Here is a 22,721-nt window from a genome sequence, read left to right on the forward strand (position 1 = left end):
TTACAGACTGTTGTGAGCCACCATGTGGGTGCTGGGAATCAGGTCCAATGACCATCTCTCCAGCTGCCTGAAATATAATTACTATTAATTTTTTAATCTCTGGGTAGTTGGGTCCACAGTTGTGGAATCCATAGATAAGGGGTCTGAGAGAACTGACTTATATTATGTTTCTTCTTGTAAGCAAGCATTTTGTTAAATCTAATGAGCAGTGTGATTTTAGTCAGGTCACATTGCATCTCTGAGTTCAGGAAGTAAGGAAGGTGACCTCCTAAAAGTTATTATGAGGACCCAATGAAGTCACAGACGAGAATGGGCTCTGAATGCTTAGGATCGTTTGACAACTACAGCTGATGGATGACCAGGAATAGAGTGTGGGGAATGCAGCTAAATCTGTGTTTCTGTCACAGATGTGCTCATGTGTGCTCGTCAGAGTCCCATTGTAGCTGTTGATAGCTGTTCTTCATGGTCTGTCTCAGAGACCCATTGTACCTGCTGGCTATTGCTCCTCATGGTCTGTCTCAGTTATGTCACTACAAAGTCACTCCAAGGGAGACCAGATGACATCCTAGCACACGTTTGGCATATAGCTGTTCTAGTACAGGGGTGCCCAGGGTTCAGTAGCTTGGACATAAGGACCCAGCTGCTTGTGACAAGATGCTCCCAGGCCATTAGGAGCAGCTCTGTCCCACTGGGTGGTCTCATTAATCCTATTTTAGAAAAATGGAATCCAGAGGCACTACCTTAGAGCCAAACTTTGAGTCTACACACCATTTTTCTAGCTGCCTGTCCAGTGGTCCTTTCAGGCTGCCCTGTGCACTCTTCTGCAACCTCAGCATGGGACTCTATGGGGCTCTGAGGTGTTCCAACTGCTCTCAGAGAGCCTGCCTCCCCACTCTCCACCTTGAGAGTTGAGGGATGACTCGATTTGGGCTTTGCTAAAAGCTCTGAATGACAGAGTAGCCAGGGCCCCTGTGGGACTTGACAGTAGGAATTCCTCTCGGGACTGCTATTGGGAACATGGGGGAGTAGGGAGAAAAGGGCCTAATGCCAAGTGTTCCTGTCATCAGCACAGGATTTTTCTACCTACTCTTCTGGCTTCAGTATCGATTTCAACAGAGAGGAGGCAGTTCAGGAGAGAAGGGAGCCACTAAAGAAGAAAAGATAGGAGAGCAGAAAAGGACAGTGATGGGGCCAGCAGGGATGACTGAAAAAAGCATAGAGTAGAGGATACTAGAGCAGGAACATGAAAAGGGAGGGGACGGGTGGAGTGCAGTGTCACTTGGCTTTCTTGGTACTTGGGATTTGCTGCTATGATCCATCGGGAGCCCAGTGAGAACAGGATAGGAGTGCCCTGCATTTCAAAGTAGATCCCCGTGTCCCATGCAATATGTGTTGAGCAGGGAAGGGCCATCTTCTGTGTCCCCTTCTGAACCAACCTCTCCTGTTCCCTGTGACCCAGCCATCCTGCATGCTTCGTATCCTTTTCTGCAGAGGGTGGCACTGGGCATACAGACTCTTCTTGGCCTCTGAAAGGAGCCCTTCCTTCCTGTCCCTGCCCCATGTTATACACAGGAGGGTAGATGTAGGCTATGTGAGGTGATCTCCACACCCTGCGCTCCATGTCCCCGTTTCTGCCTGTCTTGGGTTCTGTCTCAGAAAAGGACTCACACAGAGTGGTGTTTGCAGTAGAGTTGGATTTGTCTGTGTTGCCATGACAATAGTGAGAGCTGCCCCTGTTCTCTCCCATTTCATCCTCTGCTTCTTTCACAAGCATCAGAGCTCTCTCTCTCTCTCTCTCTCTCTCTCTCTCTCTCTCTCTCTCTCTCTCTCCCTCCCCCCTCTCTTTCCCACCACACCATCATTATCATTATTTCTAATTTCCATAGAATTTGAGCCCCGTCCCTTAGTTCTCTTTATGCAAGTTGCTTTCGGCAAGCTGATCCCACACAAGGGGCGGGGAGTGTCTGATGCTACCCTGCAGGCCCCTGAATAGGCTTGTTGGAACAAGAAGACCCTGGGCCTGCAGAATCCTCTCCCTTCTCAGTCTATCCCCTAACTCATTCCATCCTGCCAAGCCATCATCGAGGACCCTTCAGGCTCCTCTTTCCCAAAGACCTGTTGCTTTCTTTCTTCTAAGTCCTACAAGCTTTCCCTATTTAACTCCATCTGACTCCAGACGCCAAGGTTCTTCTCATCATTTAAATGCAGTCTGGAGTAGTGGTCTGTCCTTGCCTCTCATGTGCGTGAGCAGACTCTGTTCTCAGCTGAGCTTATGTGGCCTCCTCAGCAGCCTGGAGCTGTGGCTCTGTCTGCCTAGCACCTCTTGCCGTCCCCGAATTTCAGACTGTGTCCCATGGCTGATCCCCTCCTCCCCTCGCCCTCCACCAAATATGCCTGTCTATAGGGATGGGTATCCAAACTAGGCAATGACAACAGAACTGCCTCTGAGGTGGGAGACTGAGGTGCAGGTCTCTTCCTCTACTTAGGATAATTCGGTCTGTGGGTTTCCTGGGGCCACATTTCTCATTGCATAAAGATATTGAAAATTGGCTGCTCAGTCCACAGAGGTCTGGGAACCCTCTGGGCAGGAGACATGTCACCCCTACCAGAGTGGAACACTTCCCACCTCAAAGGCGGCTGTGGTGGGTCTCAGTGGTGTCTGTGGTAAAATACCAGGCATTTATAGTCTCCCTCATTTGGATTTCTTTATAACAATGTCACCTGATTTTAAGTGTCAGCTAAGAAGTATCTGTCTTGTTCGCCACATGAGGTGCTGAGTCTGAAAGGATAGCCAAGGCAACCTGTTTGTTTCTCTTCAACACAGTGGCTGCTTGTTACTCCACTGGTATCTCAGCCAGCAACTGCAACTCCACAGTTACTGGCTCACTTCTCTAGCAGTGGCCTGGACACTCAGGCCACAGAATGGTGGGAATTCTTTTCCCACAGGCATCGGCCCTGTTGCTGCCCCTAAATGTAGCTTTAACTAAATCTCCATGTTTTTTTTTTTTTTTTTTTTTTTTGAGACAGGGTTTCTCTGTGTAGCTTTGGAGCCTATCCTGGCACTCACTCTGGAGACCAGGCTGGCCTCGAACTCACAGAGATCTGCCTGCCTCTGCCTCCCGAGTGTTGGGATTAAAGGCGTGCACCACCAACACCCGGCTTCCATGGTTCTTTTTATAAATAAGACTTGAGATTCAAAGGCTGGGGTGAAAACCTGCTAGGTCAGAGAGGTTGAGTAGCACCGAACTAACCTTCTCTCCTTGCTGGCATCTCCAAAAGAGAACCATCCTTCTGCTCTGCCAAAACCAAAAAGGCCACACCCATTCCAAACCCCTCCCCACAACTTCAAATGTGTCTCTCCAACTCTTCCAGGTGCCTTCTGATGCTCTTTTGTCAACTAGTTGCTAACTCAGACTCCTGACCCAAGGCTAATTTTATTTAATAAATACAAATGCAAACTCAGGGTTCACGGTACCACCGAATACCCCACAACAGCACCCTTTGCACTTAGAAAAATGTAAGCAAGAGGAAAGTCTCTGTGCTATGAGGTAGGGAAGAACATTGTGCAGCAGGGAGAAAGGGCAACCCTGTTTAAGGACAGGCCTGGAAAATCTTCAGACAAGTCTCCAGCCAAATCTGGAAAGAGGCAGAGAGCCCAGCTCCCAGACAGGACAGACTAACATTTCAGGCTAAGAAAGAAGCTCAGGGAACTTAGGAAACACGGGTGGGTGCAAGGCGGGAGGGAGGCAGGTGCGCTTGAGTGCTCGGGTGCCCCTCTCCTCCCCTAGCCTCTCCTTGGTAGCAGCCTTCAGTAGAGCTGGCCTCAGTGCTCATGTTAGTCTCCACCCTCTACTCACCATTCATCTGAATTCTGCACTGCAAATGCAGTGGTCCCTCCGTGTGCACAGGGGGTGGGTTCAGGCGCCCCCTGCAAATACGATAATTGGAGGATGTTGGAGATTCTTATAGAAGATGGTAATTTGCATATAACAACACACTCTCTAGAACACTTTAAATCATCTCTGAATGGCTTAGAATATCTAGAATAATGTAAATGCTATGCAAATAGTTGTTCTGCTGTGTTGTTTAGGGAATAACAATCAGAAAAAAAAACAGTGTACATATGTCACGCAGGTGCATTTTTTCTCCCCTAATTTTTTATATCCTTTATTATTAAAAAAACACTTGCAAATAAATAAAAGCATCACACACTCAAATTACCCAGACCCGAAGTCTATACAACTCAGTGAACTTCTCTGCAGTTAGAATAGGCATTCGGAATGGGAGCTGTGGAGCATCACGTTAAACTTTACACTTTCAGCATCCAATATATTTTATGTACTTATCCACCACAAAAACTACAATTCCTGACAGAATCAGAACTAGAAAAACAATTATCTTTGCCTCCTCTCATATCTCGTGTCATTACCTGCCTTTGGTCCTTTCTCATCCCCTCATATGTAGCCTTTCTTGTTCTTTTGTCTTTGTGTTATATTGTACCTACAGGTACATTTGTTTAAATATGCATTACTGGCTATATTCCACATATGATAAAGAGCATGTAGTTTACTTCTTTCTGAAATTGTGTGACCTTGTTTAATATTATACATTGCTGCATCCTTGCACAATTCACAGGACTTGGGCCTGATTGGAACGTGAAGAAATGACAGACACACAGAAACACAGAAATGCTGAGGCCTGGACTCTCTACTGGAAAAGCTCTTGGCCCTAGCAGGTCAGCGTGTTTGTTACCAGAGTTGGACAGAAAGGCAGTTCATGGCACATAGCTGAACAAGGAGGCAGGGTTATGACATGCAGATAGACAAGGAGGCAGGGTTTATGGTATACAGCTGAATCTAGGAGATGGGTTTAGCTAATCTCTGTAGGAGCAGACTTCAGACCTTAGACATGGCAGGGGAGCTATGGTGGACATTTTCTGCAAATGCTATCAGTACTTGTACTCTGTCCCCTGAGGAGGGCTTTGCCATTTTCCTCTGAGACTCATCCTGGCGGGTAAGATTCTGTCATTCATCCACGAGTCTGAGTCTCTGGGGTCCTTGACATGGCTGTGCCCATGTCAACAGGACACAATCACTTGGGACTTCACTACTTCAGAGCTTCCTGTGCTCTCTACAATACATTCTAAATCCATCCATTCTCCTGAGAAATTTTTAACTTATTTTTAGTAGAGCTAAGCAGTATTCCATTATATACGTCTAAGCCAAATTTTCATTAGCCTTTTGCCTGTTGATGGACAGCTAGGTTTATTTCAATTCTTTGTTCTGGTCAGTCTATCTATCTATCTATCTATCTATCTATCTATCTATCTATCTACTTACCTATCTCCATCTTTTGGCTGATTCTTTGGATGAACCTGTGACTATGGAGGGTCAACTATACCATCTCTTTCTGTTAGAGGCATAAATAAAATATAGAAATCAGTGAAAGATAACTAGTGTGGCATGCTTCACTAGCTTAGGGCTCAATGTTCACAGAGCTTTTAAGTTTTCTTACTTTATTTTTACTTTATGTGTGTGAATGTTTGCTTGCATGTACCGTTTGTGTGCCATGTGTGTGCAGTGCCCACAGAGGCAGAAAGAGGGCATCAGATGCCCTGGAACTGGAGTTACAGTAATTGTGAGCCACCATGTGGGTGCTGGGAATTGAACCCAGGACCTCTGTAAGAGCAGCCTGTGCTAACTGCTGAGCTATCTCTCCAGCCCTGACAGATGTTTTAATGTGTAAATATACCCTCTAAGTAACCATCTGAATCAAAAGTTCAGCATCTCTGTCTTGGTACCTTCTCTTTCTCTCCTTCTGATGGAAAAAAAGTGTGTGTGTGTGTGTGTGTGTGTGTGTGTGTGTGTGTGTGTGTGTGTGTGTGTCTGTGTGCATGTGTGCATGTGTGCGTGTGTGCACATGGGGAGGGAAGGGGGACTGAAGGAACAGATGAGCAAATCCTGGGGGTGCCTGCATAGCCAGTGTCTCCCTCCCTCCCATCAGCAATGGTTTCCCATTAATTTCTACAGCCCCACAGGGCTTTGCCACTGACACCCTTGCTGACCAAATGACATCACAGACCCCCCACCACCACCCTGGACCTGGACATTATGTAGATGACTTACACTCCTAGATAAGCAGTCGGGGATTGAGTTTCTAGTCATAGTTCCTTTCAAGAGCATCCTTGGTCCTATGAAAGTTTGTCTACTGTCCTACCCAGTTGTCTCTCAGTTTCAAAGGCGAGGTCCCAAGCTGGACCAGCAACTTGGGAGCCTTGTAGAACAGCATCCTTTGATGTGACTGTTAGTTTGGGTGGCCACAGAGGAGGCTCCAGGAAACGGGGTTATCACAGGTCAAAGGGCATAGGCATTATTTTCTTTACAGGGTCTTATGGGAAAGCATTAGTGTGGGCAGGAGGTAGACAGGAAGGATGAGAGGAGAGCCCAGGAAATGCCTCTTGGGGACTTCAAGGGGAAGGGAAGCAGGGTGACAGGATGGTTGAGGACAACCAGCTCTGAGCCGACACTGATGGCTGGGATCCTGAGCCTGGGAGGATGAGGCAGAGGGTGGAAAGTCAGGTAAAGCAGTGCTCACTCCAGATAGGCTATTCTGCAAAAATGACATTCTCTCTCTAAGAATCTGACTGTCCTGGAAGGCTACTCTCTCCCCTAGATACCTTTTTAAATATCAAAGCATATAAATATGCTCAGAATTGAAAATGCAAGCAATATATCTGTTGACCCAGAAGCCCTGTGGCGGGTGGGAATCAGCCCTCTCCTTTAACAGCCTTCTCGGAGAGTCCAGGGCACAGAGAGACATAGGAACCACTACATCAAGAGCCACTAGAAAGGCAGCCTGTCAGCTATAGAAGGGTCCTGCCCAACGCTTGTAAAAAAGGACATCTCCCCAACTTTACCTAAGAAAGAGGGACACTCACAGGACTTCCCTAAAGAAACATGTATCCATCGCAGTCAAGTGGCCCCAGAGGAAGAGGGCGGTGATGCAGCCGCTACCAGCTGTTCGTCTTGTCCTTGTCAGCTTGGCTGGCCACTGTCTGGCTGTGTCTGGAGACACATCACTGACTTCTCTGTGTGTCCCCAGCAGAAGATGAGGACAGGTGACTTCCTAGGTGTCTTTTAGCATCACTTCTTGATTCTCTTCATTACTCTAGTGTCCTTGTCCTGAGGAAATGAGGTAGTGTGTGTGTATGTGTGTGTGTGTGTGTGTGTGTGTGTGTGTGTGTGTGTGTGTGTGTGTGTGTGTAAGTACCCAATATCTGGTAGAGGCTTGTTCTTCCATTTCTGCTCAAACTTCTCTTTACTTCTTCTTCCTGTCCCTGCTCTGTGCTTGCCTTAGGTTCTGGGACGACTCTTCTTTGGCACAATCCTCCCCATAGCATGATCAGACATCCTTACACACACAATCTGGAGGGGAGGGGAATCTCTCAAATCCTTCCTCAAGAACCAGGGTGTGGACTGAAGGCTTGGGTTGGCACAATAGCATCAGACTTTGCAGTCACTGGAAAGCCTGGGGACGCAGTGACAGCTGGCTCCCTGGCCCTCCCCTTGCTAAGTCTAAATTCCCTTCCTCTTCTGAGCTTTATCTAGGCTCCTTGGAGGAACAGGTTTGGGTATCTGAGCCCTCAGGAGGACCTCTCTTTCTTCACTGCCTGTCGCCTCCCGACTCTGCCCCCTCCCACCCAGCCCAGGGCGCCTCTGCCAAAGGCTGGTTATTTATATCCTGGAGCAGCTGCTGACAGACAGCTGTGAGCTGGGAGGCGTCTGACAGGGACAGAGCTAGGCAGAGATGACAGGGTGGTGGGTGGTGCTGTCATTCTTAGCAGGGACTACTGGGCAGAACTCCCCCACTTTCACCAGGAAGGTGAGACTGACAGTCTGACAAGGCATCTGGGTAGGGGCCCTCCAAGGAAAGGGAGCAAGGGCTTGAACCCCAGATGCAGGAGGCAGCTGCAGCTGCAATAAGAAGCTTGCCTCTGATGCAAGATGGGAACTCCAAGGCTTATCTGGATACTTGCACATGGCACCTGCTCATGGGCTGTATGACCTTGGAAAGGTCAACAACTGTGAATCTCTGTAAAGCTAGGTGATTGGACAACAGTTCTCTAAATTCTCCTCTATCTGTGTTAGAGGTCACAAGCACAAACTCTCCCACTTGCTTGCTGTGTGACCTTGGACAACTTATGTAACGTCTCTGTGCCAATTGCATCTCCATAAAGTGGCGGTCCTCAGTGGCACCTCTGGCCTAGGGTCTTTGTAGGCTTGAAACAAGTTAACTGATCCATTGATGGGACTGGAGCCAGGCTTCACACACACAGTGGTTGTTAGGTTAAATAGAAACTTGTGTCTGCCGCTCAGTCTACCACGAAGGTAAGTGACTATCAGAAAATACTACAGAAGAAGGTAGGGAGAACTTTTACTGTACGTTGCAGGAGGAAGGTGTTTTTGTTTTATAGATTTGTGTCCCATGTCCCATCAGGTAGGCAACCTGCAGATTGCAAAATGTACAGAATAAACCTACATTTGCTTAGAATCCAAGCCCTGGCCTCTGACTAATGCTTTTGCCTGCAATCTCTTTGGGGCTATTGTTGACTTAGTAGGAGTGACACATCTAGGAATTCCCACTTGGCAGGTGACTGCAAGGGCACTGTTGGGAGTTTTAGGCTGGCCTGGGCTACATAGTACCAGACTAACTAGGGTTACCTAGTAAGACTCTGCTTCAAAACAAACAACCACAAAAACTACCTGGAGAGATGGCAAGATGGTCTGGAGAAATGGCAAAAAACTTGCAGCTCTTGCAGAAGAACTAGTGTTGAGTGCCCAGGACCCACGTCAGATCACTCAAAGCCACCTGAAACCCCAGGCCCAGGGAATCTGATGCTCCCTTCAGGCACCTGTGTCCACATGTGCATACTCACACACAGGCACATAAAAATTAAAAACTTTTTTTAAAGCTGGTGAAGGGTTAGAGGTATTTGTCTCAATTCTCCTGCCCTGTCCCCCTTCTCCTGCCCTGTCCCCTTCTCCTGCCCTGTCCCCTTCTCCTGCCCTGTCCCCTTCTCCTGCCCTGTCCCCTTCTCCTGCCCTGTCCCCTTCTCCTGCCCTGTCCCCTTCTCCTGCCCTGTCTCCATTCTTGTGCCCCATCTCTGTTCTCTCCTCTAGCTCTTTCAGCTGTCTCCTTTTTAACTCCATGCTGTTCTGTTTTAAAGACAAATTCTGGTCTCAGAAGATATGGAATCCAGGGTGTGTAGCTGTGTCTCTGGGCACAGCTAAGCCCACAACACCAGAGGGCTTTCAGGGGAGGGTGGATTCTGAGACAGTGGTGACCTTGGAGCAGGAGCTAGTGGCCCATTGGCTCTGTGCCCATCACATCAGTGTAGACTGGATTTACAGTCACTTCTTAGCCAGTGTCTAGAGCAGCTGAGGGATGGATGACTTCCTTTCTTTGTAACCAACCTTGGCCCTCCTGTTGAGAGAAGTGTCTGCTATCGCAGAGGATGGAAGGGAAGAAGAAAGCAAAGGAGCTTTGGGTTACTATGGAAACTACCGGAACGCAAACTCTTAGCTTTAGCTAATCCTTGACTTGCAGTAATACACCCATAACTGCAATAACCACAACTTAAGTAAACACACACACAGACACAGACACAGACACACACACACACACACACACACACACACACACACACCTTTAAGACCAAATGTTGGAGCTGGTCATTGGTGGCGCATGCCTTTAATCCCAGCACTTGGGAGGCAGAGGCAGGTGGAGCTCTGTGAGTTCGAGGCTAGCCTGGTCTACAGAGCGAGTACCAGGACAGGCACCAAAACAATATAGAGAAAACTCTGTCTCGAAAAACAAAAACAAACAAACAAACAAGAACAAATGTTAGCCCCTCTTCTCTCATCACAGCAATTAGGTCTAATGCTGGATCCGGGTGTAAGGTGAGGCTGAACTGAATCTGCCATTCTTTAAAGCCATTGCTGTCTATTCTTTTAGGAAACCTAGGGACTGATACTAACACCTGGACATTACCTAGAATTTTGTAGGGAGTGTTGCATCCTCCAAGTCTCTAAGGCTTTGCTGCATCATGATGGCCACAGACAGAGGTTTAGATGTTTGCTTTGCCATTGATCAGAGCCACAACACCTAAGAAACATGCACCGAGTGTCAGGCTAATGTGTCAGACAAATGCTAATAAAATGTCCAGTCCCTGTTATTAAGAACTGTTGTGGAATATTACTTTAGCTATGTAAAGGTGTGTTGCATTTGTTTATGTTTTGGAATGTTACTTTAATTATGTAAAGGTGTGTTGCATTTGTTTATACTGCATTTGTTTAACTATGTAAAAATGTGTTACATTTGTTTTACCTTGCCTGCCTAAGGCACCTGATTGGGCTAATAAAAAGCTGAATGGCCAATAGGTAGGCAGGAGAGGGATAGGCGGGGCTGGTGGACAGAGAATAAGTAGGAGGAGGAATCTAGGCTCAAGACAGAAGAGAATGAGAGAGAAAGAAAGGGAGATACCTTGTGTCCACCAGTCAGCCAGCCAGCCAGCCATGGAAGAAGCAGGACATACAGAATGAAGGAAAGGTAAAAGGCCCCAAGGCAAAGATGTAGAAGAAGAGAAACAGGTTAAAATAAGCTAGTAGGACAAGCATAAGATGGGGCCAAGCATTCATAACTAATAAGAAGTCTTTGTGTCTTTATTTGGGAGCTGGTTGGTGGCCCAAAAAAAAAGCCTCCTACAAAGAACCATTCAATGGAAGGTATGACACAAAATTATCTGCTACTGAAAATAAAGGCCACCATTTAACAGACACCATACTCAAGGTGACCCTGAGATGTTGTCTTTTTTGAGGGGAGAAGTTGAGGTCTGGTGCTCAGAGAGAGAAGAAATTGATCCAAGACCATGTCCCTAACACTCCAAGGCTTCCATCTTCACACACTCCAGCCACAAGCTGCTAACCTCTTTCCCTCCCAGTGTCACCTGCCTGCTGCACTCAAACACAGCAAGGATCCTGGATGCTAGATCCTTCTTCCACTTCAAGGTTGGGTTTTCATCTCCCCTCTGCACATTTGGAAAGTGTCTCTATTCACCTGAGAATCCAATTACCACACTCCTCTGAGCCTGCTTGGCCACTGTTATGCAAATGTGACTGTGGTTGTGCCAGGCAGGTTTTGTTGTGTTTGTCTTTCCTCCCCTGTACCCCATTTCCTTTCAAGCTGGAGTCGCAGCTCCTCCTTCTCACTGTGAAGGTTCCTGAGGTGTCATCCCCCACCTCCCAGAATCAGGAACTCACCTTGATTAGCCACTGAGGATCCATCCCAGGAGCCACAAAAGGCCCGTCTTGGGTGAACAGAAGGAAAAATAAACAGCTGGGATTGGAATTTATTTTATTTCTTTGGAGATGCATCAGAAGGTTCCAGATAATCTCTGGGGACAGCTGTGAGGACTAGAGAATGTTGGCTCTGAGAATGATAGCTGTGTCTATATGGAAAATGGGCCGCTTTGCAGGCCAGAGGGACACCCTGATTCCATGAAAGGCAAGAGAGGCACGTATGGCTTGGTGCCAGCCACATTTGGACAGACTTGATGGGTTTTCAAGCCTAAGCCCCTGAATTCTTGGTTTGCACTGCTAAAAGCTCCTGTGCCTCTACGAATGGAGGCTTGTTTTCTCCCTATAGATTTACTGGCATTGTGCATCTGGGGTCCCTAAGAGGGGGCTCGACTTTCCTGGGGGGAAATGGTCTCCTGACCTGACCCCTCAGAAAGCAGAGAGTTCCAGCTTAAAACAGAAACCCACTTCTGTTCATGTAGTCATTGAAAACACTGAGAGCAGCTGAACGAGGTGTGCTTGCTCATGGTCCCACTGCTTGGGAGCGGAAGGCAATAGGATCAGAAGTTCAAGGTCATCCTTGGCTACAGATCAAGCTCAAGGCCGGACAGGGCTATGTAAGACCCCTTCTAAAAATTAATTAATTAATTCATTAATTCATTAAAAAACCCAAGTGCTTACTACATTCTAGGCAGTACTACTCTTGGTACAGGGGATATACATCAATGAACAAATTAGATGTGAGCTTCCAATCTGAAAAAGACATTCACAAATGAATGAACGTATTGTAGCAGGTAAAATGAGCAGCAAATGAATATATCCTAGCAGATAGCAGTACACAGTGAGTAGAAAACCCAGGAGGAAGACACCAGAGCATGATGAGGAAGGTGCAGTTTGGAAAGGTATTTTTTTTTTTTTTGGAAGAATCTTGATAGAGGTGAGCACCCATCACCAGGTATAAAACCTGAGCCCAGGAACTTGAGCCTAACTTGCTGTCTGTGTAAAGGGCAGTTACAGGCTCCACTGAGGAGTGCCAGCTGAGGGTATTGAGGGGCAGTTGGCAGCTATGGGGCTAGAACTGGGGAAAGGGGTGTGGGGGGGAGAAGAGGTCAGCACTCAGATGGCTTTGGAGGTCAACCAGACATCTTGGATTTTGCTTGGAGTAACAGGGAGGCTATTGGGAAGCTTTAAGCAAGGAAGTAACTGGTTGCATCTTCTAAGGGCAGTTCTAGCTCCTGCTTGGCCAGCTGTGTGAGGTAGAACTTGTGGGTGCAGCAGGCAGAGGGCTGCTTGGGGACAGTGGGCCCAGGCAGGAGCAGGGTTTCCAGGTGGGAGCAGTGGTGAAGGCAGGAAGTCCTAGGAGACCAGAAAAATGCCTTCAGGGTGTGTAGGATGGAGGTGGAAGGATTCAAGGGCAATGCCTTGTCTGAACAAATAGAGCTACCATTGACTAAGGTGGGAAAGGATGTAGAAGGAGCAGGTTAGGGGAGGAATCAAAGCACTATTTGGAGTTGTTGGGTTTGAGATTCCTCTGGGATAACCAGGGAGTGAAGCAAAGGAGGTCAGCAATTGGAACCTGATGGTCAAGAGCAGAATTCTGCTACATACCTGCATGCACATAGGACTTGCGGTAATGAAGGTAGATGAGCTCACTTGCCCAGCGAGTGATGCTGGGATGACAGCAGGTTACACTAGGTCTAGCATTCAGCACTAGCAGCAGATCAGTGGTATGGGAGATTGGACCTTCTGGGTAAACTGAAGCCTGGATTTCAAACATTCCAATTCCCCTTCCTGCAAAATCCCAACTCTTAGGGCCGCAGATCTTGAAAGGAAATAGACAGGGCAGAGCTAATGTGACCCCAGGAATCAGTTCATTTCCTAGGCTTCCATTTTCTCCTTGGTCTTAGAACAGAAGAGCCTCTGCCTGTGAGGACTCTACACAGCTCAACTCCAGAAAGCCCAGTGCTCAGCCAATGTCACTGATGTCACAGGGGTGGGCTGGGTGGATACCTTATTCCCTTGGCCTGTCATTGTCTACAATACACAGCAGGACTTCTTATTCATAGTTTAGGTACTATACTGGCGAATTCTTCCACTCCCTAACTTTCTTTGCAACCCCATAGCCAGTGCTAAGGACACTTCATTTGAGAGCAGAACACCAAGCAACTGCAGCCCCCATGCTTGGTCCTGGCTAGGCCCACATGCTGGGTCTTGGCTGAGGTCAAAGGAGACTCTGGCAGCTTTCTGCTGTTAGCTTTCTCACTGAAATAAAGACCTCTTTTGCAGTCATTTAATGCCATGCTTTCCATGTGTTTGTGCTTGTCATTGGTGATTTTGCTCTACAGGAGGCCTGCAAGCATGGTGCCAATGTGTGGCTTAGTCTCCCTGTAAGCAGGTTGTGGTGCACCTTGCAGAGAATATATATGGGTTTAGGTGAATTTCACTCGGGTGTGAGTTCCAGGTGTCAGCTGTGAGTTCAATGTTAACAGATCAACAATATATGTTGGGGATGGTGCTTTAAAAACAGTAACATAGGTAAAAACAAGCTTAGGTAAAGCTTAGGTGTTGAAAGTGTCTCCCAGGAGCCAAATCCTGTGCCTGTGTTTGCACATATTTCTGTATGTACAGTGGCCACTCATTCAGAGTTTGCAGTCACCCATGGAACACAGCCACCTCAGAAGGACCATGATGGCTTGCTGCCTTCTCCGAGCTTACTTGCTTTTCTATCCACAAGCTCTCAGGGAAAGTGGTGTTGAGCTTGTAAAGCCCCCGGGGGACATTTCCTGAGCACAGCATGGTGCTGCACCATGCCTTTGAGACCATTCTCCTGTCCCTTAGGGTAGCTCTATTTTCTTTCTCATCTCTACTATTATTTCAATGTAGCAATGTAATTCTTTTGCAATGCAGTTAATTTATTAGCTTATGTTTTATTTTAGGTTCTTTTGAAATTTCTGGTAAATTTTTATGCAACTAGTCTTGAGTTTGCCACCATGGACACAGTATAGAACAATCTCTGTCCTTTGTCCTGCCAGTTTTGTGTCAGTTCCTCTCCCTACCACTAACCATGGCAACCGTGCATCAATTGCTATTGTCCTTATGGCTATACTTCGAGAACGTCATGTGTAGGGACTCTAGCATTTTGGATGTGACTTCTCCCAGTTAAGAAAACATATTTAAGGTTCACCACTGTGATGCTGTTTATGTCAAACAGTATTCTCTTTTCCTTGCTGAGTAGTGTTCCATTCTGCAGAGGTGCTGCAGTTTGTTATGTTTGTCAGCTAGAGAACATTTAGGTTCTTCTAGATCATGAGTGAAGCTGCTGTGCAGTACAGGCTCAAGGCTTTAGGTTTGAAACACGAGTTTCTATTATCGAGCAAAGAAGAATGGCATTGTAAGATCATATAGTAGCGTGCGTAGCATCATGAGAAGTCAGTCATTCAAGCAGCTGAGCTATCTGCTCTTTCACCCACAATGCTCAAGAGCTGCAGCTGCTCCTGGGCCTCCCTAGCATCATGTTTAGTTATTTGTCATTGTAATAGATTCACAAGTTGTTGTGGTTCTCATCCAACATTCCTCCAATGACTAATGCTGTCGACACCTTTTCAAACATGTGGTGTTGTCCTTGTGTCTTCTTTGGAGAACGGCCTTTTCTGATCTTTTGTCTATTGCTGTCTTTGAGTGTTTATCTTCTTATTGCTGAACCTTTACCCAGGCTGGCCTCAAATTCATACTCCTCCCACCTCAGCCTCCTGAGTGCTAAATTAAGGTATGTGCCACCATGCCCAGTTTATTGTTGAGCTCTGAGGAGTCTTTATAAATTCTGGATCTAAGTACTTTGCCAAATGTGTGATTTGCAAGAATTTATTCCCTGCTTATGGCTTGTGTTTTCCTTTTATTACCAGGATCATTTGCAGAAGATGGTTTTGAAATTTATATCTAGTTTATTGTTTTTTATTTGTGGACAACATTTTTGGAATTTCATATAAAAGCTCATTGCCTAACCAAGATCACAAAGGTTCCCATGTTTTCATCTAGAAATTATATGGTCTTAGGCTTTATGAATGATCCAAATGTGGCATGACCCATTCAGAATTAAGTTGGGGTTAATTTTTGTATAAATTATGAAGTTTAGGTGTATATATATATACACACATATATATGTGTATATATGTTTGTATGTATGTTTGTGTGGTTGCTTCAGGACTATTGTTTTTTCTTTCTTTTAACCCATTGAGGAAAAAGATAGAGTTCCATGATAGCTTGAAATTGTGCAAATGGACAAAGCCTAGGGAAAGGAAGGGATCATGGGGATGATCTAGCTACTAGGCAATTCACCAGCAGCTCAAAACTAGAGTGTCAAGAGTCCATAAGTCAGAGAATCTGGCAGAGGCTTTGGCCTTTTCGGAAGTAATTAAGTGGAGGGCAGGCTTTTGAGCCAACCTCATGCAGCTCCCTCTGGGGAGGGGAGGGGCCTCATCCATGGTCAGTGGTATTCAGCAGTGAGGTCCTCATTCCCCCAGGGCTCCATCTCCTTGGACTCTAGAGATGGTGGATGCTGCAGCCTGGGCTGAATGCCAGGCTGACTCATCCATCGTCCCAGGGTGAGTGTCTCAGAGAAAGATTGTTTTATTTGCTCTCATAGCAAACCCTATTGCAATAACAGCTCCAAGGTGTCCTGGTGCTTTGGCTTTCTCTCCCTGGGTTCCTAATGGAGATTGGCAGAATCCAGCATCCTGGTAATTCCATTGTCAGTTTCGGCAGTCTCCTGTACCTCATTAGACAAAAGCAGAGGGAAATGAGCAGAGAAGGAATGTCAGACCTTCAGCCTGTGTGAGCAAGCCGCTTCCAGGAGATGGCAAAGCAGTAAGGGAATTATCCGGGCCTTCCCACCAGCTCCTCTATCCCTGGGGTACAGGACACTGGTATAAACTGTTCGTTTGGGCTGCAGACCCTTTGCTTTGAGCAACAGGACCAGGGGTACCTATGACAGTCTTTGGGACTATTCAACCCTTGGGTCACAGGCCCCTCCTGGTCATGTGACCCAGAAAGCATCTCTGGGTAATTTAGCTGGAGCTGTGAGTGTTGGGGTCACTGTGGGTTGATATGGTTTGTTCCCCAAAGGTTTATGTGCTAGAAGCTTGGTTCCCAGTTCCAGGGCATTCAGAAGGCAGGACCTAGGAGCGATTGGGTTAGGACCACCTTTATGAAGGGATCTGTGTTGGTCTCATGACGGAGTTAGATCTTGTAGCATGGGTTAGTTCTCATGAGGGTGAGTGCCTGTAAAAGAGTCAGTCTGATCTGCTTCATGCTCATCATGTGACCACTCTTGTACACACTCTGTCATGCGATGCTATCCCTGTGTCATACTATTAGCCAGAGGGCCATCACCAGAGACTCACAGAATATGGCTCCAAGATCTCAGACTTCCAGCCTCCAAAAGTGTGAAGTAAATGCATCTCTTTGCTTTATAAAGCACACAGGCCTCCAGCCTGAGGTATCTCTAAAAGGAACTCACTACACACTAAGACACACATGGTCAGAGCCTTATTGATTTAAATGGTCCAGGAAAGCAAGATGGTGCCCATAACTATTGCTGCATCCTTGCAAGCCAGAGGGACAAGGCAGCTTCTTTCAGTCTCTTTCGTAAGGATCCCAATCCCATTTTCAATAGCCCTTTTTTCTTAAGACTGCCATATTTGGGAGTTTATCAATTTGGAGGGAACAGCAACATTCAGACCACAGCAGCACCCAACATTAACACATACAAGCTCAAGTATGGAAACAAGTATTTGTGAAGTTTCTGTCTCTGGCTTGTGGCATCAGCCTTTTTGCTTCCTGTTTACGTCGTGGATGTATACAGCTCACACACATATTCACACCCACCCACCACTCTCATAACACACAGCACGCACTCAAACACCCATGCCACAAACACATCCGCATATTTAGCTATGTTTGCCCAAATGTGAGTCTCTTTCAGTTTCCAAGTTCAGGAAATCTCTTGACCCGAAGTGGTCACTTGAATGCCTGCCCTTACTCTACTGGTGCACACCTTTTTACACACACTTTCTCCAGCAGGCTCCTCCTACCTGGCTATGCCAGTGTCCACACAAGGACTAATCAATCTCTCCCACCTCCTTCATGCTATTGACATGTGGCACCTGTCTTGTCTTCCCCTCGTCACACTCTGGCTTCGACTGGGTGAATGCCAGAGTCTGCCTGGCACAGATCCCAGAGCAGCAGCCCAGAAGCAATTGTCCAATGGGAATGAGCTTCCCCAAACCCAGAATGGGTGCCTGCCAAGTCAGGAAGAGCCATCAAGGAAAGAGGCCTTGGGAGGTGACCTGGCTCCTCCTCCAAGTGCTCTAGACAGTCATGGGATGAGGGAACAAGGAGTAGTCCCTTTCTAGTCCTGCCTCTATTCCCCTCTGATGTCTGGACACTTTGAAGATTCATGGCCTTCATTGACATAGAGGTGAGAGTGAGGCCTGAAGGACAAGCCAGCTTAGAGAATCTGAAGGCAGGGTCTGGGCTACTGTATGGTTCACCAGCCTTTGTTTAAGCGTTATAGTTATGTTTTAGAAATAGTTCATCCCCAAGGGTTCAAAGGGTGGAAGCTTGCTCCCCACTGCAGTGATGCTGGGGGTGGCAAGACATTAAGAGATAGACCTGCTGGGAGGCTCTTAGGTCAGGGGGGACGCCGTCCTTGAAAGAGATTAAAATAATTCTTGTGGGACTCCTGAACAAATTCTCATAAGAAGCAATCTTGATTTCAGAATTGCCTGCAGCTTCCTTCTTCAGGATGTGAGATCTTTCTTTCTCCCACGTGTGCCATCACATCCTGTCATCCACAGGGCCCTCATCAGAACTGAGACAAAGCCAGTGTCATGCCCTCGAACCTCCAGAACCATGAACTCAATAAACCTCTTTATTAAGTTAGCTTGCCTCTGGTATTTCATTATATCAAAACAAAGCATACTAATAATACGATCACTATATTCTTATAAGTTAGAACATGCCCGGAAACAAACAAACAAACAAACAAAAAAACAAAAAAGCTTAACTGAATAAATAAGTGTGAATGCTCATCAGCCTGTGAAACAAGGCAGACAATGCTCTGTCTCCTGGGGCTTTCTAAAGTTAGAGGAGATGGGCAGCTATGAAGAATTGTTGCTGTTGTTGTGAGCAAAGCAGGTAGGTGAGCAATTTCTCTTCCCAGTTCCCATGCTTCTGACTCTCCCACCCCCACTGTGTGCTGCTGTCTGTCATAAGTGTAAGGACTCCCGCTGTCAAGACCCTGCTGCTGTACTGTGTATTTTGCACTGCACTCTCCAGTCTGCCCAGCAATGCCCAGGAAGTGAACTCTGCAGCCAGGGAACCAGAGGATCTGAGAGGCCACACAGCTGTAGACAGCAGCAGCAGGACCTGATCTCCGGTCTTTGCTTCTCAAGCCCATACTCTCTGCAGCATACTAAGCTTGAATTTACATATTATTATCAGTCAGGGAATGCACATTCTAGACATTTATCAGTTGTCTAAGCCTGCATAAACTCTTTTTCTATGTCTATTTCTCAATGTTAGGCTGCATGTTGCATCGTACACACAGCAGGAACCATGTTTACAGAGCTCATTTCACAGTGTTTAGCAGAGTTCCTGGGATAGATAACCTTTTTAAAAATAGCAATGGCTTCATACGTTTCAAATGGAATCTGGAGTTAAGAGGCAAAGTTCTACTTCTGTTTTTAGGAAAGAAGAAACTTCTAGAAGAGCTGGTCTGAATAAGAAACTTTTCAGGGCTGGGGAATTGCTTAAGGGGGCAAAGTGCTTTCTGTTTTAGCATGGGGACCTGAGTTAAGGTGCCCAGCACCCATGGAAGGGACATGTGCATCTGTGAACCAGTCACCAGAGAGACAGACAGATGGGTCAGGAGGCTTTCTGGGCAGCTACTCTAGCCAAATTAGTGAGCTCCAGGTTCAAAAAATAAGGTGGAGAGAGAGACAGGAAGGCATTAAGATTGACATCTGGTCTTCAAATGTACACATATAGGCCTAACACACACACACACACACACACACACACACACACACACACACACACTTTTTCACCATAGCACATTTCTGTGGCCAGATGTATGGGTTTGTTCCCCTCATACCAACTGGTTATCCAGCAAACACCAAAGGTTCTGCACTGAGAGCGTGGCCTCACAAAAGCCCCTCAGTGTTCTGAAGCCCCGCTCCAGGCCTCAGATACGGCTTGCATTCCTGACACACCACATCTAAGCTGCCGCTTCACCCCAGTTCTAGGACTGGGGTGATTTCCCAGGACAGCTCAAAGAATCAAGAGGAAAAAAAAAACTGCTGATGGCTAGCAGTTTATTACATGGAGTGTCGCAGGGGCTGGGATACAGACACTAGGGCATGGTGCATAGGACAGGTGTGGAGCTTGCAGGCCCGCTTGGGGTTTGTGGCTCCTCTTTGAACTCTGTCCTTTGGAGATTTCTGGGGACTTCATTTCATAGACATGGTTGATTACATCATTAGTCAAAGGTGACCAACCAAACATTTGGTTGACTCTTCTCCCCAGCCCTGTGATCATGACTTGGCATGACTCAGTGATCCTGGAGAGCAGGCTCTATCTTGAAACCATCCAGGGATCCCCCAAACTAGTCACCTTTCTAGCACACAAAAGCAATCACACATCTGGTGATACAAGCATATTAGGAGCTGTGGACAAAAGGGAGACATACACTGCTCACGACATCACGGTGTCCAGCTGGCTCACTCCTGAGCCTGACTTTGCTCTGATAATTTCCTCTTTCCGCCTCAACTTCCTCATCTGTAGAGTGCAATTCTGGATGTGATATTCTCTTGGATTTCTTCCAAACATGATTTTTAAATGTCTACTGTTTTGCATGGTGCTGAGTGGAGTAATGACATAAAATTACTCCACATGCTTGCTGAGAGGACCACTCCCAGACAGTCTCCTGCTTCCCCGAGTTCATCTTCCTATACTGTACCTGAAGGAGTAGACAAGTCAAGATGGATAGTCCTCTCATCTAAGAGTGAAGGCGTGCCTCATCAGCTCCTCTCCAACACCTGTATGCCGAGTGTGTCACATGCTGAACACTCCCTGTGGACTGAATGAGCCTGTGTTAGGACAAACTCAAGAGATGACTGGGAGGCTCTGACAAGGGAGCCTACGAGGACACGGGTGGTCAGACTGTCCTGCATTAGCAAACCTCTGGAAGCCTGGTGACCTGAGAGAGGGAGACAGGCTCTCACTGGCAGGAAGACAGTAGCAGCTCAGGTCTAGCCTGCATATCTGTTCCCATCAGCAGCAGGTACTTGAAAAGACAACATCTCCATTCTGGGAAGAGCTAGTCTGCTGGAAGGAAAATGTTCTAGATTTGGCCACTGTTTGGCTCCAGGCAAGTCATTTATCTCCACAAGCTTTAGTGGCCCCATTTTTACACAGCCAGCTCTTTCAGATGTCAGCATTTTGTACATATAACAGAGAGATGTGGATCACTGGAATGGCTGTAGACACTAAGGCTTTAGGGTTCCTGGAAAAATTACTGAAGTCTTAGTCCCCAAATACTCCTCTCTGGGCCAGTATTTCCAGGATAGACAATCCCTTTTGAAGTCCATGATGAGTCCCTCCGTCCTCTGTCATCCCCATTCTCTTGTCCTGTCTCCCTTCTGAGTCTCCTATCCAGAGAAGTCCTGGTCCCAACAGTACACTCAGATGTTTAACAAGCAGGTGTGAGAGGGAGAAATGTCTGATTTGTAAAGTTTGCCAATTACCAAGGTGTAAATGGCATAGAGCTGAACAGCCCTAAGTGCACAGACACTAATAAACGCAGCCAAGAATTAGGAAGTGATAGGTTCTCTTTACTACCTTGCTTTTAATAAAATTTATTGAATTGTAAGCTTGTGTCAGTTTCTATTTTTCAGAGACAGGGCTTCTCTGTGTAGCTTTGGAGCCTGTCTTGGCACTCTGAAGACCAGGCTGGCCTCGAACTCACAGAGATCCTCCTGCCTCTGCCTCCTGAGTTCTAGGATTTAAAGCATACACCACCACCACCTGGCTGTCGTCAGTTTTTTGATGGTATGATTAACAACTTGTTCATTAAATTCTTGAAAAAAAATTCAGTCCTTCTCTTCCAGACAGAGATGTACACCCCTAGGTTTTCAGGAATATGTAGCTCTAGGGCCTTGCTTAGACAAAGTCTTGCCGGGACAAGCTTTGGGGGATTACAGGCATACTACACTATGCCTGGTCATAGCCAGCTTTTTCTGTAAAGGACTGGAGAGTAAATATTTTGGATTTTGCAGGCCATATACAATCTGTTGCCAATACATGGCTGTATTATGGTAGACTAGAACCTCTCAGGACAATATGAAAGCAAGCATGTGTTACTTCCCAGTGAGTTTTATTTATGGTCAGTGAAAATTGAATTACACAGAATTTTCACATGCCACAAAATGTTACTATGCTTTTTATTTTTTTTCAGCCCCTTCGAAGTATAGAAACTATCATGTTGCTAAGCTGTTGGTTTTGTTGGGTTACATGTTTTCAATGTATTTTCTATGATATCCTCAATTTATGATGTATTTATGGGGACAGCTCCAGTGCGAGTTGAGAAACAGCTTCCCATTGTAAAATACTATAAAAATGTTAGCCATGCCTTTTGACACCTCCACAGCAAGAATGGCATCACCTTCCCATGACTTCTTATTAATTATAAATTTGTACAACACTTAGCTCTTACTAGAATTCCAGTTATTTCTGGAACTTACTATTTTAGATGCTCTGAAATATTTTATTTTCGTACCATGTGAATAAACAACTACACATGCCAAAATATAGAAATAACAACGGAGAAATCATTCTCCAGATGAGAATAAGCCCAAGGCAGAATATGGCTCACAGGCAAAGTTTAGCTATCAATGTCTTTCCCCAAGCTTTTAGAATTGAGTGGCTGGCTATCTTTGTTAAAGAGAAAGGAAAAATAAACAGCCAGCCCAAATGCTTGTTACAGGTGCTAAGGCAGGTTTTATTCAAAGGTCCCTTGGCTACAGAACCACTGTGATGGGGCCTTGCACTGGGAGAGGGACCGGGCTCAGCTGTGCCTCCAAAAAGGATAAGTGGGGATTGGTAATGAAAGATGGAGGTGATCTGCGTATGGGAAAACATGAAGGTTTCTGGCTAAACTGATCAGCTAAGGCAAATTACTGAGGTAGTTTAAAAAAACAAAACAAAACTGGAAGGGTCCAAGCAGGGTTCTTGCTTACATGGGCTTCTACAAGGACAGAGAGGGAACCTGGACACTATGAGACAGTGAACCCAGGGGAGTTTGGCTGTAGC

The sequence above is a fragment of the Cricetulus griseus genome, chromosome 5, assembly GCF_003668045.3.
Source record: "Cricetulus griseus strain 17A/GY chromosome 5, alternate assembly CriGri-PICRH-1.0, whole genome shotgun sequence".
NCBI lineage: Eukaryota > Metazoa > Chordata > Mammalia > Rodentia > Cricetidae > Cricetulus > Cricetulus griseus.